Source organism: Lutra lutra, chromosome 6 (genome assembly GCF_902655055.1).
Source record: "Lutra lutra chromosome 6, mLutLut1.2, whole genome shotgun sequence".
Taxonomy (NCBI): Eukaryota; Metazoa; Chordata; class Mammalia; order Carnivora; family Mustelidae; genus Lutra; species Lutra lutra.
In genome coordinates this window covers 79,715,816-79,735,632 of record NC_062283.1, presented here as the reverse complement: position 1 = coordinate 79,735,632, position 19,817 = coordinate 79,715,816, and the positions used below count along the sequence as shown (strand labels likewise).

Below are 19,817 nucleotides of genomic sequence, written 5' to 3'. Positions count from 1 at the left end.
TGGTAAATGGCTTGATACTCTATGTTACGTTGTATTCTAGTGGGAGTAAAGAATACAGAATGGCAGTGCATTATAAGTGCTATGTAAAAAAGAATAGAGCAAGATAAGTAGCATTAAGAGTGCAAAGCAAATAGAATAACTTTAAATAGGGTGGTCATGGCGCCCCTTACTGGGAACAGGACACTTGTCCAAAGACTTGAATGGATAAAATGAGCTAGGCAGACAGAGTGGGCTAAGTACTTCTGACAGAAGAAAGGGATGGCACAAACCTGAGGCAGGCAGGGGTGTGTCTAACATATTCAAAAATCAGCTGGAAGGCCAGGATGGCTGGAATATAATGACCAAGGAGACAAAAGAGGATGAGTTCTGAAAAAAAATGGGGGAAGCAAATTGTGTAGGTCTTTGTAGGTCAAATGTAGTAATTTTGGCTTAACTTTATGAGAAAAGAAGTGATTGGAAGATTGGGTCGGGGAGTGACAATTACATTTTAAAGGACTCATTCTACTTCTGTGCTGCTGTTAATAGGGGAGCAAGGATGGAAACAGGGAAACCAACTAGGGGGACATTGCTATACATGATGCTGCCCTGGGCAGCTACAAGGTAGCAATGGGCGTAACAAAAAATGGTTAGTTGTAGATGTATATTAGAGTACAAAGCAAAAGGTTTTTCTTTCTGGGTTGCATTTTTCTCCTCTTACTTTCAATAAAGAATCTTTATTTCATAACTCTCTGCTTGCTGACCTTTTAAATTTAGCTTATCCCTACCTAGATTCTCTTATTAACAGAAGTTTCTTCTCTTGGACTTTATATAGGTATAATTCTTTTTTGATAATATTGAAAATTTAATTTTAGAGAGCTGTGGTGGAAAAAAATACTGTCTAGAAGTCAGGAGGATGTGATTATTATCCTGGCTGTGTTACTAGTTCGCCATGGGATACGGGCTAATCTTCACATTCTTCATTCTTGACTGTAAAATGAGGTTAGAGAAAATTATCGATATTTTTTTAGCTTAATTATTCTACCAATCTATGATTCTGTTTTTTTTTTTAAAGATTTTATTTATTTATTTATTTGACAGAGAGAGAGAGAGAGAGAGCACAAGCAGGTAGAGAGGCAGGCAGAGGCAGAGAGAGAAGCAGGCTCCCCACTGAGCAAGGAGCCCTATGTGGGGCTCGATCCCAGGACTCTGAGATCATGACCTGAGCCGAAGGCAGTGGCTTAACCCACTGAGCCACCCCGGCGCCCCTATGATTCTGTTTTTATACTCTGGTCAGTAAAGAGTTAAAAGTAACTGAAAAATCTTCATTTGTGACCCTTGAAATATCAGCAGATTGCTTTTCTATAGCTGAAGAATTCTTAAGAGAAGAGGAAGTCCAAAAATGAGCTTACAGTATTTTGGGGAGATGGTGGTTGTCCTTGACATTTTTGGTAAGTTTCTCTTTTGGCAGCTGAAGAGGGGCCTTTGTCTGTAATGCTTGATTTCATGGGGCCTACTTTGTCTTTATAATCCTACATTTAGTGGAAACTTGGTTCCCATTTTCTCTCTTTTTTTTTTCAACCTTCCGTGAGAGGATTTTCCCCCAGACTGCCTCTTTTTAGAATTACCCTTTCTTATTTCAGTCCTGCATTTCTAAAACCTGATTTGCTGTGGTCATATCACTGTATTATATATGCACAGGCAATATTTCCATGCGCCTTTCTATCTGTTTCATCCTAACATTTCCCTATATTTGACAGTCTTCTCCAGATTCCTTTCCAGGGCTACCAGGTCCATCCCCATGTTGCCTCCGCTGGGACATAGTGTTCATGCGCATCTTGGTCTCTGTTCTCTCTTGGAACCCACAGTACATCTGATTCATGCCCTGGTGCTGTTTATTCTGCCCAGAAGCTGGCTTCAGTCTGTTTTGAAACACATATAGCGATATTGTTTTCCCATCTCAAGGGCGTTGCATTTGCAACTCTTATTTGACACTGAGAGGCCAGAATTAAGATACTAAGAGACTATGAAATGAAAGAAATAGCTTGTTCTTGCAAATGGAAAGAAATTCACCCCCATTTTGCTGAAAGCACAAGTCCTTTCTAATCAAACATTTGACATCATGACCAGGCTGGAGAAAAAGTGTACCTGTTCAGCTATAATTGGTTCTGCTCACAGAAGTGGATTTCACATTGTCTGTGCAGCTACAGGAAATATGGTTAATAAAAGTGCATGTCAGCCTGACTGAAGCTGTTCTATAGAGCCCTGCCAGGCCACTCTGCAAAACTGGTATTTCCTATTATGAAAACTAAATCTCAAATCATAGTTAAAAGGTAATCAGTCTTCAAGAGAGTGGTCTGTAGGGGTAAGCAGTCATTCAGATTTGATTGGCAACATAGGCTTTTCAGGAAATAGTTCAAAATGAGAAGCATTTGGAGAAAGCCAGAAACTCAGTCCAAAATGATGATTCTCAGAATTTTCTAGCACTTAGGTTATTGGTATATATACCCACACACATGTTTTAAGTTGTGCTTTCCTAGGAACTATGATAATAGTACACAGTGGCTTTGTGTACTTCACCTCATTTAGCTCCTGTAACACGCCCTTGTGATATAGGGATCACTGTCACCATTTTCTAGCTGAAGAGACTTGCCCAAAGTTCCTAGAGTGCAGCCAGTGTAGGCGGGAGAGCCCAGGCACTCCTTATGGTCCTGTGGTGTCTCCCAGAAAGGTGATGTATGATCATCTCTAGCAACTTTTCTGCACTGCTGCTCCTTGCTTTATATCCGTGTTTATTGTTTTCATCACGGACAAAGCAGAGCAACAGTACTTTCCTCATCAGGTGGTTGTAAAGACAGAATCCAAAGAAATAACACATATCGTAAAACAAACAAACAAACAAAAAACAAAAAAGAAAAGAAAAACCCTATCAAAAGGGAATTAATGTGACCTCACCTGAAAGCTCAATTTTGTATGCAAATTTCATGATTTGAAATAAAATCACGTCCTCTAGTTGAAAGGCATTGTGAATAGGTACATTAGTAGCATAAGTTTCGAAGCGAGCACATTTTTCTTTTCATACAAAAATGGTGTTGCTGACACATTGTTGGGGGAGACAGGTGTTGTATGCCATTTTCCTAGTTGGATCTGCACTGAATCTATAGTTCTTTGTGCTAACCAGGTAAACAAAGACTGTGCTATGCCAGTATACCTGTATATATATATAGGCATCACTACTAACTTTTTGTTTGAACTTTATAAAATTAGTGTCACTCTACTTCTGCTTTGTCTTCCTCTGAGATAGAGCAGAACTATGTCTCTAGATATTCCTAACTTCACTCAGGAGAATTTTCCATTTTGGCAAGTAATCAAGCAATCTTGACAACAGTTTCCTTGAATTACTTAGGATTTCATTTCTTTCTTTTGCTACTTTGCAAATATTAATATTGATGTACACAGCTTAGCTCCTTTGTTAGACCTGGGATAGTCTGTGCTTCAGATACCATGTCTTTCATGAGTGTATTACTGTCCTGAAAAGAAGCTTAATAAGTCTTTGTCTGGGGCTGAGCAAGAGAACACATTTTCATGACAATTAAAAAACCTCCCAGGGGAAACCAGTTGGATTACATACAGAATTTATCCAGTTTCAGTGCAGAGCTAAATAACTCTAGGACATTTCTAGGCTACATGCCAATCATACTGAATTTATCAAATCATCCATCAATTAGTTGGAATATGTAGATATAACAAAATAAAAGAAACAAAAAACAGCTGTTACTCGAGATGGTCAGACCATGAAAGCTATTCTAGGCCATTGAAAGGGCTCTGATTTTTTTCTATGATTAAGATGGGGAGCCATCAAAAGTGGGGGCAGAGATGTGGCATGGTATGATTTATGCTTTAAAAGAATCACTATAGGGGCTCTCATAGTGAGAGGTTGCTCTCTCTCCAGACCTCTCCTTTTCTGCCTAAGGGCTTAACCAAACTCTATCATTTCTAGTTACTGATGAACCACCCAGATGGATGGCTCAGGTGGTTAAGTGTCTGCCTTCAGCTCAGGTCATGATCCTGGGGTCCTGGGATGGAGCCCCTTGTCAGGCTCCCTGCTCAGTGGGGAGTCTGCTTCTCCCTCTGCCTCTCCCCCTGCTCACTCACTCTCTCTCTCAAATAAATAAATAAAAATCTCCAAAAAAAAAAATCACAATGGCTGTGAGAGGGTCCTAAATGATTAACATTAGTAATGCTCAGGACACTGAAGTTTTATTTCTAAAGTGTGACCTAGATATTAGAGATATTTTGTTTTGATTTTGAGATTTATTTGAAAATGCCTTTGCTATATCAAAGTAAATAAAGTCAACTTTATTTTTCTAATGTTTTGCCATATTCTGGGCAAGTGGGCAGAAGGTAATAAGGATCAAGTAAAATAACCTGGTCTGAACAGAATTTGTAAGATATAAAAATGTATTGCCTCTTCAGTAATAACAAGAAAGAATCTCTGAAGAATGATTGTTTTTGTTGTGGGTTTCAAAAAAAGATTTAGGGATAAAAATGTAAAAAAAAAAACCAACCTTATTTTCAAATGAGAACTACAGTCTGAAAATATATTTTAGTATCAAGTTACTGCCAGTAAGTGATTAACTCTAAAAGTTCAGGTAGCTTAGAGTAAGACAATAATTATGAATATCATTGGTTTCTTTAATCAAAATGTCAATAACGGTGAAGAAAGCATTTTATTTTTTCCCATTTACATTAGCCTACCAAACTTTTCATTATTCAGTAATAGTAAGTTGTAAAATAAATCAATAAAGGTCATTAGACTGTTTAGCTTCAATCCCTAGATCTGATTGTTGGAAGGCCAGTCTCTGTGAATGCTTTCATGTTTCTTCATGGTCTAAACATTATGAGGAATGACCACTGGCAAATTTGATTAAAGGATGATCGAATGGCAAACATGCTCTGGAAGATAGTTATATTCCTTCAGAGAGATTCAGAGACTTCTCTCTCCTGTAATATTTGCTTATATCTCAGAATAAAAGCCTCTCCCTCTCCAGATGGGAGGATGGGGCAGTGGTGCCTGTCAAGCTCTGAGTGTGATACTTTTGTGAGTCTGTGGTACAGTCCTTCTGTTTGTGCAAAATCCTCAGTTTTCCCCCAAATAATTAGCCAATTATATCAATGCCATTTATTTAGAATGATTTTAGTAGTGATGCCTTTTATAGCCTCACCAGTGCTAAGATGCTCTGTGATAATAAACTGTGTTCTGATTTAGAAACTTTGTGTTTGGGGCGCATATGTGGCTCAGTGGGTTAAGCCTCTGCCTTCCTCTCAGGTCATGATCTCAGGGTCCTGGGATTGAGGCCTGCATCAGGCTCTCTGCTCAGAAAGGAGGTCTGCTTCCCCCACCCGCCTCTGCCTACCTCTCTGCCTACTTGTGATCTCTCTCTCTCTCTCTGTGTCAAATAAATAAATGAAAAAAATTTTTTTTAAAAGAAGCTTTGTGTTTCCTGTCAGGACATCTATCTATCTATCTGTCTGTCTGCCTATCTGTCTATCATCAATCATCATCTATCCTCCATCTACCTATCTACCTGACACTGTGGCAGACTGACTTCTTATCTTAGGAACATTGTCTCAGACTCTTAAATTTCAGAATGAACACTGATGCCTTCCCTTTATGAGGCTTATGCCATGTTGATGTTTGCACTGATGAGGAATGAGACTCATTTTGTGTTAGTTGTCATGATATTCTGTATGTCATTTGTTCTCTCTGATACATTCAAAAAAGAGATCCCAGAAATAGTGTGTGTATAAATATGGAGTTCTTCACACACACATGTTTGCAGAACTGCTGAGATGAATAGGGAAAATCATTTCCTTCGCAGGAGTAATAGGTTTGAATTTCGTTGAAACATACTATTATAATGATGATGTCATATGAAAACCATGGTGACTGCAGCAGTGCACACCATGGATTGGTGATTTCTGGGGCTTTTTATCTGCATGAATAGATATGCAAGATTTTTGCTTTCTGGCTAAAGGAAGAAGGTGTGGTTTGGAGGGAGTATGTATTCATGCAAGGGTGCTGGAGAGAGTCAGAGATAAATAAAACAAGAAAGTTGAGGGTATTTAGAATATGGAGACTTAACCTGTATCTTTAACTGTATCACAGTTTTAGGAAGATGCAATGTTAAATGATTGCAGCTGGTTTTTTTCAATAATTGTTTAGTGATAGGGCCATTCCCAGACTGGGTGGAGTCAAGCTATAAAAGGAGCTTTTCCAGGGAGCTTCCAGATTGGTGTAACAGTGACAATAATCTAAGAATAAGGTTTTCAAAAAATTTTCTTTACCGTGGTAGGAACATTTAACAAGAGATCTACTCTCTTAACAAATCAAGGGTATAATACAGTATTATTGAATACAGGTACAATGTTGCATGGGTGATCCCTAGAACTTATTCATCTTCCTTAACTGACACTTCATAGCCATTGATTAATAGTTTTATTTTCCCCTCCTTCCAGCCTCTGGCAACCATGATTCCACTCTTTGATCCTATGAATTTGAGTATTTTAGTTACTGCTTATAAGTAGAATCATGCAGTATTTGTCTTTTTATGACTGGCTTATTTCATTTAGTATCATGTACCCAGGATTCAACTACGTTTTTGCATATTGCAGAATTTTCTTTTCCTTTAAGGCTGAACGGTATTCCGTTATATGCATATACCACATTTTCTTTGTCCATTCCCCTGCCAATGGATATTCAGCTCATTTTCACATCTTGACTATTGTGAATAGTGCTGCAATGGATATGAGAATGCATTTATCTCTTTGAGATCCTGATTTCAATTCTATTATATTGAATATTCCCGGAAGCCTTTTGAAATAATAACCAATGGCCAAGCTGTTTAAGACATTATGATTATACTAACTGTTCAGATAAACAGGATGAAAACCATAGTAAAACAGGGTAATTTTGCCTTTTGTTACCTCAGAAAAATAAGCCTGTTTATGCATGTCTTTTTTTTTTTTTTTGGAAGATTTTATTTATTTGAGAGAGAGAGAGCACAAGTGGAGGGACAGAGAGGGAGGAGCAGAGGGAGAGGGAGAAGCAGGGTCCCCACTAAGCAGGTAACCCAATGCAGGATCTCAATCCCAGGACCCTGAGATCATGACCTGAGCCAAAGGCAGACACTTAACCAACTGAGCCACCTGGGAGCCACTATACTTTTTTTTTTCAGATTTTATTTATTTATTTGACACAGAGGGAAAAAGAGATCACAAGTAGGCAGAGCAGCAGGCAGAGAGAGAGGGGGAAGCAGGCTCCCCGCTGAGCAGAGAGCCTGATGTGGGTTTTGATCCCAGGACCCTGAGATCATGACCTGAGCTGAAGGCAGAAGCTTAACCCACTGAGCCACCCAGGCACCCCCTCCTTGTACTTTTGTTATGCCCCAATAATGGGTCCATGATTAAAGGAGTGAGACTGATATAAAGCAAAGGTCAAGCAAAGCTTTATTTCGCCCCAAGCATCAAGAATCTAACCGAACGTTCGGGGACACACCTCTTACAAGAGAGGGCGACCCTTCCCTGTTTCACAGACTAGCTTTTAAGGGAAAAGGCCATGAGGTTGGGCCTGGCCACGCAGAGGTGGCCAATGAGATTGTAACACACACAGGAAACTCCACAATGATGCTAGGTGACCAATTGAATTAAAATTTACTCTAGTAGACATTTGAACCAGCCTATTACACCTTGATTAGGATTGGCACCAAAAAGGCTCCCAAAGGGGGGGGGCCATACTCCTTGGTAACCAGGGAGACAGTATGCAACCCCCCCACTGATCAGAGGTCTCCATCTGGCCTGACCCACCCTTGCATCTGGGCTTTGTTACCTGGAGCTGGTTTCTGGGATTTGTATTTAAGTGAATCCCCTGGGGGAAGGGGAGCAGGGACAGTTTAACTTTAATGAAAGCCTCTTGCTAAAAAGGTCCTTACACTTTTTTTTTAGCATGGTTTATAAAATAGCACTTTTTGAGAGGACTGCCTCAGGGACTAACTATAAAATTTATAATATTTTATGAAATACCTAGAATTATCAGTTACTGATGTTTTTAATAAAATGTTATAAATTTTTATGACAAAGATGCTTCCTTACAACATTCCCTACTAAGGGAGAGTGGATACGGCTCTTTCAGTGCCTTAAATATCAGCAAATTTCAGCCTATCAGAGAAAGCACATGAGAATTTCATGAGTAAGTTTAATGTACAGTCATAATGGCCAGTTCAGAAAACTTAACAACTGTAATTAATTATGAAAAGTAATTAGTTATTTGCCTATTGTTCTATAAGTTATTATTTACCTATTTTTTGCCTATTGTTCTATAAATTATTATTAAGCATAATAGTAGCATCTGGGTGGTCAGTTAGGTATCTGATTCTTGATCTCAGCTCAGGTCTTGTTCTCAGGGTCATAAGTTCAAGTCCCACATTGGGCTCCATGCTGGGCATGAAGCCTACTTAAAAAAAAATAATAATAAATATAATATATACATTATATATATGTATACATAAAGCACAATATTCCTAATGATCCCTTCATTAAATATATTCTTTTCTTTTGGGCTATATTTATTAGTATTTTAAAGGCTCTGATTTTTGAAAAATGCCTATATTGGTTCAGCAATTTTTCTTCATCTTTAATACTCAAATGAGATATTTTAACTATTACATTTTTAAAATCTTTTCATATATTAAAGATAACACCAAATCAGATCTAAAAGAGAGAAGTATACTAGATACAAAACTTTCTAAGATGTTTCATTCTGAAAAAATAATTTATAATGTATAATATATATATTGATCTATACATTTAACTCAATCCCAATAAAAATTAAGCTGAGTTCATAAAAATAGAAATTCATTCCAATACTACTAATAAATCCACAGTAATCAAAACATTGTAACACTAGAATAAGGCTAAGCCTAAAATCAATGCTGCATGAAAGAGCAGAGAAATACACACATAAATAGTCAACTGATTTTCAACAAAGTTGCCAACATAATTTAATGGAAATAGATAATCTTTTTATCAAAGGTATTGAAATAACTGGTATTTATGGAACAACTTGATATCAACTGGGAAAAAGGAATGTACCTCCACCTTAAACTTTACACTATACACAAAAAATAACTTAAAATAACTTAATAACTTAAGATGAGTCATAAGCCCAAATCAAAAATCCTAAGTTACATAATTTTTAGAAGCAAAAATAAAATATTTATAATTTGGGAAGGCAAAGATTATTAAAAAATAGGAAACAACAAGAATCAAACATTTTTAAAAAGTTAAGTTGAATGCCATCAGATGTAAAAACATCTTCTCTTCTCAAGATACTCTATTAAAGATGAAAAGAAAAGCCCTAGTCTGAAAGAAAATATTATATACATGTATCTAAAAAACATGTGTATTTGTTATACATTAAAAAAGATCTTATAACTCAACAATGAGAGAACAACACAACTGAAAAAAAAAAAAAAGAAAGAAAAATAAATTTGACCAGTTTACAAAGGAAGTTCAAAATGGTTCATAAATGTTTGGGGAAAAAAACAAAAAACAAAAAACTGCTCTACACTTAAAATCATCTTTGTCAGTAATTAAATCACAAGTCGCCAAATAGCTAACATTAAAATGACTAACTGGAACTCTCATACAATGCTTATGGGAATTAAATGATACAACTTAAAAAAAAAAAACAACACATGACTGATTTTTTAAAAAGATTGATATATTTATTTGAGCAAGAAGAGCAAGAAAGAGCATGGGGGAAGGAGAGAGAGAGAGAGAATCTCAAGCAGACATTCTGCTGAGCACAGAGCCTAATGTGGGACATGATCCCACAACCCTGAGATCATGACCTGAATCAAAGCCAAGAGTTGGATGCTCAACTGATTGAGCCACCCAGGCACCCCTAGATAACAAATTTTTAAAAGAAGTTCTGTATAAATCTTCTGTAAGACTTTGCTATTCAACTTGAAGGAACTTAGTGAGGAAGAATGAAAGTATATATCCTCACAAAGACATGTACAGAAATATTTATATATTCTGTATTTATTGTAACTCCAAACAAGAAACAACCTGATATTCTTTCACAGATGAATTGATAAACATACTGTTATATAGCCATATAATGGAATATTACTCAGCAATGAAAAGGAATACAAAGGCATGAGTCAATCCCAAAAGCATGCAGCTGAGCCAGACAAGTCAGAGAGCAAACAGTAAATGATTCTCTTTTTATAAAATCTAGAAAGGCAAAATTGATTTATAGTAACAGAGAGAAGATCATTTGTTCCATGGGTGGGAGGCATTCACTGCAAACGGGTATGAAATAATTTGGCGTGGGGGATAATAGAAAATATAATTTTTTAATTTAGGAAAAATTACCAAAGCCAGAATGGTACCAGTAAAGTATTGTGGCCTCTAGTTCAAGATGAGACCAAAAGTGTGACTGGAAGTTTCTTGAGGCTTCAGAAAATTGTAAAAGAATGTCTCGTGTTTTCTCTCAGTAGAAATTACATCTAAGGCTCTTAAAACATATTCACCCTCTCTGCTGTGAGCCTGTGTATCCTCACTACTGACCCAAAGTAAAGATCCCACTCAGAAAACACATGACTGTCACTTTTGTCTAGTGAACTTCATTATAATTTATGCATAACAAATCCACAGCTTTTAAAAGAATTATAACCATTGGGACAGAAAGGAACAGAGCATTTAAAACAAAAAGGCTTTTGAGCCCCAAACTTCTTCCTGGCAAGAACAAGCTGAGAACACTACTCAGCAGCAAACATGAGCTCTTTCTTTCTTTTTTCCTTTTTTAAAAGATTTTTTTTTATTTATTTGGGGAGAGGGGAGAGCATACAAGCACAGTGGGAGATTTAGAGGGACAAGAAGGTTCCTCTGTAAGCAGAGAGCCTGGTGTGGGACTTCACACTGGGACCCTGAGATCAAAGGCCTAAGACCCAAAGGCAGACACTTAACCGACTAAACCATCCAGGCACCCATGAGCTATTTCTTAAGAAAAGAAAATGACTGAGAGTGTAGTGTCAAGACTCCAGATCACAGGATCAGCAGCCAAGAAGGACCATCCAGAAAACATATTTGGGTCCAAAGCAACAGACCCCTGCCTTCTGAGTGAAGTGAAATGGCGACTGTGCTTGGCTAGATCACAGTAATTTTTTTAGGTCGGTGGCTTTCAGAGCAGCAACCAATGTTACTCCCATTTTTCCTCTTCTTTTTGAGTGGAAACATCTCTTGTGGTTCTCCTGAGCCTCTCTCCCCATTGTATGTTGGGTATGTGGAGGCCACATAGCCTGTTTCCTTACTTTCTTGTCTTCTGATCAAGAGGTGGTCCCCCACAAGTAACCTCAACTACACAAGAACCTGATATCATGTGATCCTGGACTTAAAGTGTAATCCAGAGGTTGAAATGGGGGTGAATCTTTGAGGGTTTAGGGAGTCTGGTAAGTGTATGTTGGCAATGGAAGAAGAGATGGGTATTATCTTTGGCCAGAGGATGAACTGTGGTAGTTATTCTCCAAAGATGGCCTCTGTCGTAATTTTATTAGATTAACATTTTTTAAGTTAAACACTAGGGTGTCAGATGGTCAGCTGAGGTTCAACAAAAGACCACAAGAGAATTGAAATAGAGAGGTCTTTGAGAAAATACATAGCAAGCCAGGAAAGACCACACAGGAGGTCAAAGCAGGGTACAGCAAAGAGATCTGGGAGAACTGGGGCACATGCCTTAATTAGTGTCCCTGGGTGGAGGGCTTTGGGGTTCCCCGGTTAAGTTTAAATTGCTCAATTTAAACCAAAGAAGAGTGAGGTTTTGTTAAGCTTTGCAGGAGTCTAACCTAAGGAGTTTATGAGGGAAAGGCCCTGGGAGAGAGGGGAGATGATTTTTTTCATGCAGCCCCTTGGGGAAGTCATACCTGGAACTTAATGCTATCCTGTTGGAGAGACCACCAGGATGTCCAACATCCCAGCAGAGCCTGACTTTCTCTACCCAAGTTCTCTGCCTGTAGTGAGCCATCTTGGACATTGCAGACCAGATAATATGATAGGGAACTGGGCCTGTTGATTCACAGAATGGTGGAGATAATAAAATGCTGTTTTAAACCACTACATTTTGAGATTATTTGTTATGCAGCAGTAGATAGCTAAGACATGTATACAAGCCATGAATTGTGATTAAACATGTAAGATTTTATAGAATAAAATGAATAAATTGGCTATTGTAGTAGTCTTACTTTGAACTTGAGTTAATCTTAAACCTTTTATTCTGGCATATAATTATATAACCACTAATAGTAGAGTCTTCTATAGTTGTTGCTATGTTGATTATTATTCCTTACATTGTTTGGCTTCAAAAAAAGTTGCCTTTTACAATGTTAAGTGACAGTTTAAGCCATTTATAGATCTTGGCAAGGAAGAAGATACCAGATGTCTTGTGTGTGATAATCTTCTTGTCGTCAATAAAAAATCTTTTAAAATTCTTTATGTAAGTGTAAATTTGTAGCTGCTTATCAGTCAGGAGAAAGCAGGTAATTTTTTTATAATAAATAAGAATTTTAAGATCTCTCTGCATATTTTTAACTGTTTTCTGTATAATGGTAGAAAATGGGGTAAAGAGGCTCATACACATTCTAAAAATGTAAATTCTTCTTTTGGATATTTCTAGTGTACAACTTGCCGTACTAGTAGTCACACTGAATTATATCCAGAGTATGTGTGATGATCAGAAACAGTGATCCTTGACGGAAACATTCTAAGTCTTGAGGCTCCCACATTAGCTTAATTATGTGAGACTATTAAAACAAGCTATATTCTTTGCCTTGTTCCCCAAGGAAGTGCATTTTAGGTCAAAGTTCTATTCTCTTACCAGCTGAATCTTGGAATTACCTCTAGCTTCTTAATTATTTTTTCTCCTCAAAATCATGCTATAAGTAACTTCAAGACTTTAGGTATATCATTTGAATTAGCATATCTTTATATGAAGACAGACTTTGAATTCTGGAACTTATCCAGTGTTATCAACTTGACTTAGTATAACTTCATTTGTCTGTTAAGAAGTTCATGACTGGCAGAGCCAAGAGGAGTCTAATAAGTGCATTTTACTTCTTATAGGATAAGAGTTCCTTGAGGACCGAGTTTTCCTACCCTTTTAGTGAACCACCTAAGCAAAAAGATTGGACCTCTAAATCATTCACCAAAACTGCTTACACTTTTAGACTTCTCTGGGACTACAAACATCAAAATCACATTAGAATTCAAAGGTATGGCTATTGTTTTCAGAAAAAAAAGCCACAGAAATTAAAATCTATTGAAAAGAATACTTATTAAAAGAAGGGTATAATCTATGGAATGGAAGATATTCGAGTGATTCTGGCTATACAGAAATGAAACCATCACATCCAAGCTTTCTTTCTTTCTTTTTTTTTCCCTAAAAAATGACTCCAAGAACTTAATCTTTAACCAATTAAATTTTTAATAAAATACTTTATTAGCTCAAATATATGGGCTCTCCCTTAAAAATCCTCCATGAACAAATGAACAATACTCCTTGAAAAAAATGGGCAAATTATAGGAGTAGAAAATTTACAGAAATAAAAAGGACCAATAAATACATAAAGCAGTTGTTAATCTCAATAAAGATAAAAATTATTCAAATTTAAAATAAACTTTAATTCATCAAGGACAAAATAAAAAATTAATTATATTGTATGAAGAAATAGCTTCTCTTCTGCTCCTTATGAATAATTTTTTGACCTACCAATTCCACTTACCACTATCTGTCTTAGAAAATCCCCCCATGGGTACATTCATAAGAACAATCATTGTTGCATTGTTCCAAATAATGAACATATGGAATCAATATAGATATCTATTAATAGAAGAATGATTATATAATCTAAAAATATCCATACTATGCATTTTGAAATAATGAGACAGATGTAGATGTAATGAAAAGTGTCCAGGATGTATTATTAAGTGAAGAAATAAAATTGTAGAATGAAATACACAGTATTTTCCATTTATTAAAAAAAAAATCACAAAACAAAACTACTTATTTTCATAAGATCTTTCTTGTATTCTGATACATATATATGACGTGATACACACATTATTCTGAAGGTAGTGACCCTGGAGAGGGGGGAGGGAGAAATAGTGAAGTAAAGGCTATGCATATATTCATTCTGTAATTATGCAGAAATAAAAAGAATGGGAAAAAATCCAAAGTGCAACTTAAAAAAATCCCATCTTTGGTTTTAAACTGTGCTTAGGTGAACCATAATTAAACTATGCTTAGATGAACCGTAAATAATTAAACACTTCTGAAGTTCCAAATTTCAATGTGAGGTTAGTAATTACTATAGAATATAAAGGTAGTTTGTAAGGTTCTTTATCTAATGGAGCAGAAATAAAATCTTCTTAAGCCAAGGAAATAAGCATGATTGGCAGTAGAGAGCAAAGCCTGAGCGTATGGGCTTAGTGACATTGAACATGTTGCTCACTTCTGTGCCACTCTTCCTTTACTTATAAAATAGGGAGATGATATATACCTTATAAGTTCCTGGGGGAGATCAAAGAAGATATTGTAGGAAAACATTTCATACACTGCCAAGCACGTAAGTCCTCAGATATTGGCACGTGTTTTCATTTATTCACAATATATATAACCAACTTAGAAATTTAAATGACTGATTAGAATGAAGTGAAAAAAGCTCAGGAGCACTAATTCTAATGATTTCCCCAACTTAATGGGAACCTTAAAAATGGTAGTTTTATTTCAGTCTATTTCTTTCCTTATTAAACCTTTTATTTGAAGTATAGCTTTAAGAAATCAAATGATTCTTCCAAGTATAATTAATGTTTCCATCTTCCTGCAGAGCCATAAGTTGACTAAAATTTAGAGAGCCACTTAGGAAAAAAAAGTCAGTAAAGTGAATTGGAAATGAATGTTGTTTTCTAATGATGTATTTGAAACACTGTAATATTTGCATTTTAGATTCAACTTAACTTTGTGTTCTGTAAGGTGAAAAGATTCTTCAGGGTTGGCTATGTGGTAAGCAAGCAAGATTGATTATGTGCCATTGGAAGCTAAGATCAGGACTGCCAAAACAGTTAGAACCTGCTAGTAGAAAGCAAAGCCAATACAATGAATACAAAGTGATACTTTTACATTGGGCATTGAGGTATATCCAGGCAACTTTGCAGAAATGATGAGCAACTTGGGAGCTTTTGTTTAGCAACATTTTAATATTTTTGAAACTGTTCAATTTCTGATCTGAATAATTGTCTGAATGCATAAATAATTCAGCTGATATTGTGTTGTAATTTTAATACCCTGAATTTTAAAAATATAATTAACACTGTTTGTAGATCTCTTTTACACTTTGCTTTTATTCTTTTACAAAAGAAAGTTCCCTTGTCTTTTTCTTTTTGGAGGAAAAGGCATACATATTTTAAAAGGAAGTGGTAATTAGCATCCCTATTCTAATGTTTTCATTGGAAAGTATGGTTTCTTTTTAGGTAAGCCAACTCTCCCTTCAGATTACAAAACTGATGATGAAGCAAAAATATTCACACTTTGAAGTCAGAAGGAACAGCTTGCTGGGTTGACAGAGGCAAGTGGAGGGAAATGTGCCTGGAGTTGTTAACGAATCCAGAAACACAGCATGGCATTTAAGTTAGTTAGAAGGGATGGAAAATGAATCCCTGGAATACAAATAATGTTAGCTAACATTTATTTCGCTCTGCAAATGCACTTCTCTAATTAAATGAAAGGAACATAGTATTCTACCAATTTATAATCTGTATGAATGGAAAAATCATTAAATACCAAGGCGCAGAACTAAACAGGTGGAATTGTGTTTGTGTGCATTTAGTGCTATAGTTCAGAGAAAGAGATGGTAAGAGGAAAGCGGGAGATATATCTGTGAACATTTGGAGGTTCTATCATAAGCCATTAATAAAGAACTCATCAATTGTCATACTGAAGCTGTTAAAGAACATATTTTACATATTTACTTACCTGAGAAGGAAATTCTCTTATTTCTAGAAGTAGAATAGAAAAGGGGCTAAATATGTGTCTAATAACCAACTATTTTTTTATCAATAGAATCATTAAACATTTTTTAAAACAAAGACATATTGATTCATGGCTCATGTTGCATTCAATAAATCTGTTGATGATTGTATCAGACAAACATTAAAGCTACATGGCATGTGTGAAATTCACTTAGGGGATTCCTGGTGGGCATCACAAAGACATAAGCAGTTATTAAAAAGGCTAAAACTCAGAAAGATAATGGGCTCATTGGATGAGGATTAAGAGTTTATTAGAATTCTTATATTAACCGACCATGGAGAGAGAAAATGAAAGAGTGATTTCAGATATGTCCCACAAATTGAAAGTCATGTGAGCAGGTGTCTGAATTTTGGGTACTAAATTTTGATCTATTTGCTTCTACATTAGCCACTCAATAAAACCTTGCTCTAGATTGCATAAATAAGGTTTAATAATAATTACATACTTTTCCAAGGAATGCTATAATAGTTAACTAGCATTAAAATATACCACAATACAATTAAATTTCTTGAATTTGAATGTAAATCCTTTATATTTGGTCTTACAAATTTCTTTTCATTATTTTGCAAACAATCTTTAGGCACAATAACATGTAATAATTTGTAATTTACCACAACTGAAATTGAATCTCATGCTTTGAAGTTGGTTGGGGTTAGCTTCCCATCCCATTTTTTCTAGTTGGCAAACTATGTCAACTTGGGCTTAATTGTTCTCTCTTCATCATCTTCTAAATAGTTACACTCATGACATGATGGAAACTTTGTTGCTTTGTGAAAGAGCTTCCAGAAAATAACTGGATGATAATGTTGGCCAGCAGTATAAGAGACCTAAGAATAACAGTTCTTATCTCTCAAACAGCTTTGTACATGATTTTGGCCTTGTGTTTGTAGAACCGTTAAGTGTCTGAAGAGATCCACTTACATATTTTTTCCCCTGCATTTTGGATTGTTAAGGAACAAATTATGTGCCATCATAGTACTCTTGACTTTGGCAATTCTTGAAAGTCTCAGGGGGTATCCCTTAAGAGTGGGAGACCCTTAAGGGTCTCCTATAACAGGATTAGAGTTATAAGACACTTGTAGTTTACATGAAGCTTTAAAATTCACAGTTAAGGAGGTTTCCCTAGTGGTGGCCCATACAAAAGGAGATGTCAGAACAAAACATAGTATAAACTCCTATTGCAGTTGGGGGTTCTGATTTTGTGATAATGAGGAAGACAGAAAGCAAAACAAACAATAACCCTTATACTAGTCTCTTCAGGAAAAATAGACTTAGAACAACTTCTGGAAATTTTAAATAAAAGGTGAGAAAATATAGATACTCACAGATGGAGTGAGAGAATGCAGAGTAAAACAAATGCACAAATCTGTTACTGAATCACATTGTAATTACCAGTGATTACCACTGCCTCCAGTTAAGGCCAACATGCAATACCCTTCCTTGGGGCTTGTCCTAGATCTTAACCAAGTGCAATACTTTAGGAAATAGGGTCTTAAAAAGTCAAGATAAGGGAAAGTGTCAATGGATTAGTCCCATTTAGTCCTTCTCTGAGACTATGCTCTCTCTCTCTTTACTTAATAATTAGTTTACTTTATGTTTTAATCTTGTCGATCACAGGATTCTTCTGCAAGCATACATTCCCTAACCACCTTTACTTTTTAATATTTTAACAATTTTTTACTATTAACTCTATCTCAAAACTAAAGGAAAGGTACTGAAATAAAAGAGTCCCAAGTTTACAGACTTTAACTAAATACAAAATAATAATAATAATAATAATAATATTATTATTATTATTATTATTGGCAAATGACCATGGAAAAATATACAGGAAATGCCTGTGGTCCTGATTTAGTCTTTACCTCATAGGAGTTTTATGAGTATTAAATGGGATGGAGTATGTACTATATCGGGTACTTAGTAAGCACTCAGTAAATGTTATCAATAATTATGGCCTCTGTCAGTCAATCTTAGGATACATATTATGTTGCACACTTCCCTGTGTCTTTCCCTGGGATAAGATATGCTTGTGCTCTCATTTATCTATTTCTAAATTTAATCTAAATTGAACCAGCATTTAAGAATGTGTAAAATTGGTCTATCATGTCTCCTCTCAGAATTATCCATTCATTAGTGCTATAATATAAACCACAAACATTAGTCATATATGCAATTTTAAGTTTCCTAGTAACCATATTAAAAAAAAAAAACAAAAAAAGGTGAAATTGTGGCACCTGGGTGGCTCAGCGGGTTAAAGCCTCTGCCTTCAGCTCAGTTCATGATCCCAGGGTCCTGGTATCGAGCCCCACATCGGGCTCTCTGCTCAGCGGGGAGCCTGCTTCCTCCTCTCTCTCTGCCTGCCTCTCTGCCTACTTGTGATCTCTGTCTGTCAAATAAATAAATAAAAATCTTAAAAAAAAAGTTAAAAAAAAGGTGAAATTAACTTGATTTATATGCTTTAGTCTGTTATTTATAAAATATAAGTAATTTCATTTATTTATATGTAATCAATATAAAATTACTAGTGAGATCATTTACATTCTTTTAAGTTAAAAACTTCTTTAATTAAAAAAAATGTAGTTTTTATCTTTATACTTACATCTCAGCTCATACTGGCAATCAAGCATTCAGTAGCCACATGCAGCTAGTAGTTATATACTGGATAATGCAGACCTATATAAAGAGAGAATGAGCTAAGTAAAGGAAGTTCTCTCTAATTCTGTAATTATAATTTATTATGAATAAATAAATATAACATAAATAGGCATAATATTATCATAATGTATTATTTGCAATTATTTAAGTTTAATATAAATTTATTATTTAATGTATTAAATGTTTTTAGTTTAGGAAATTCCTAGATTCTGACACTATAACCAATTTCTGTATGTAACACATAGATATTTATAAAGCAATATCTAATATGCCTTTTGTCCTTTAGTACATTTCTTCTGAGACTTGTTGGCATCTCTAGCATTGAATTCTTTTGTTAGTTAGGTATTTTATAAGTCCTTAAAATGTACGTAGAACTACACCAACTACCTAAGTATCCAATTTAAAGTATACAATTTAGATTAAACATTCTTATAAAATTTTATTATGATTCTGATGTTACTTAACCAATAAAGAACCATTTTTTTCCATGAAACGATTTAATAATTCTTTCTTTCTAACGTAAATGATTTGTCCATTCATTCTTCTATACACGCTAAACTTGTTTCAAGTCATATAATTGTTTATATATTTGCCTTCTTGTAAGAGATATTTTATTTTATTGAGCCTTAACATTATACATTAAGTAACTTTTCACATTACTTTTACAGGAAATGACATTCCTGTCTTGTCATGTCTTGTCTTTTCTTTTCATTCAGTAGATATCTGCTGAATGCCTAGTAAGCATTAGGGCTATTTATTTATTGTAGTGGTATGTATTTAGGATATATTTATTCTGAGGTAATATTTTTCATTATCACACAGTGCTTTAAATAAATTGTTTTACCAATAGGAGCTATGTTTCTCTAGCAAATTATTTTTGTCTTATGATTAATATAAATGTAAGAAATTATTATGTATCCCTCTTTTAGTATACTAGAAAGTTCAGAATCCATTTTACAATCCAACTCTATCAATTGTAAAGGACCTGTGATTTGATATTTATATACTCCCTCTTTTTTGACTACATCTTATTTTTCTT

At 35.4% G+C, this 19,817-nt stretch overlaps 1 protein-coding gene across 2 annotated transcripts in view; it reads left to right on the top strand.

The window, feature by feature from the left end:
• Positions 1 to 19,817, top strand: part of THEMIS (thymocyte selection associated) — a 189,043-nt gene that overhangs the window by 122,762 nt on the left and 46,464 nt on the right. The gene's annotated exons all lie outside the window — the stretch shown is intronic.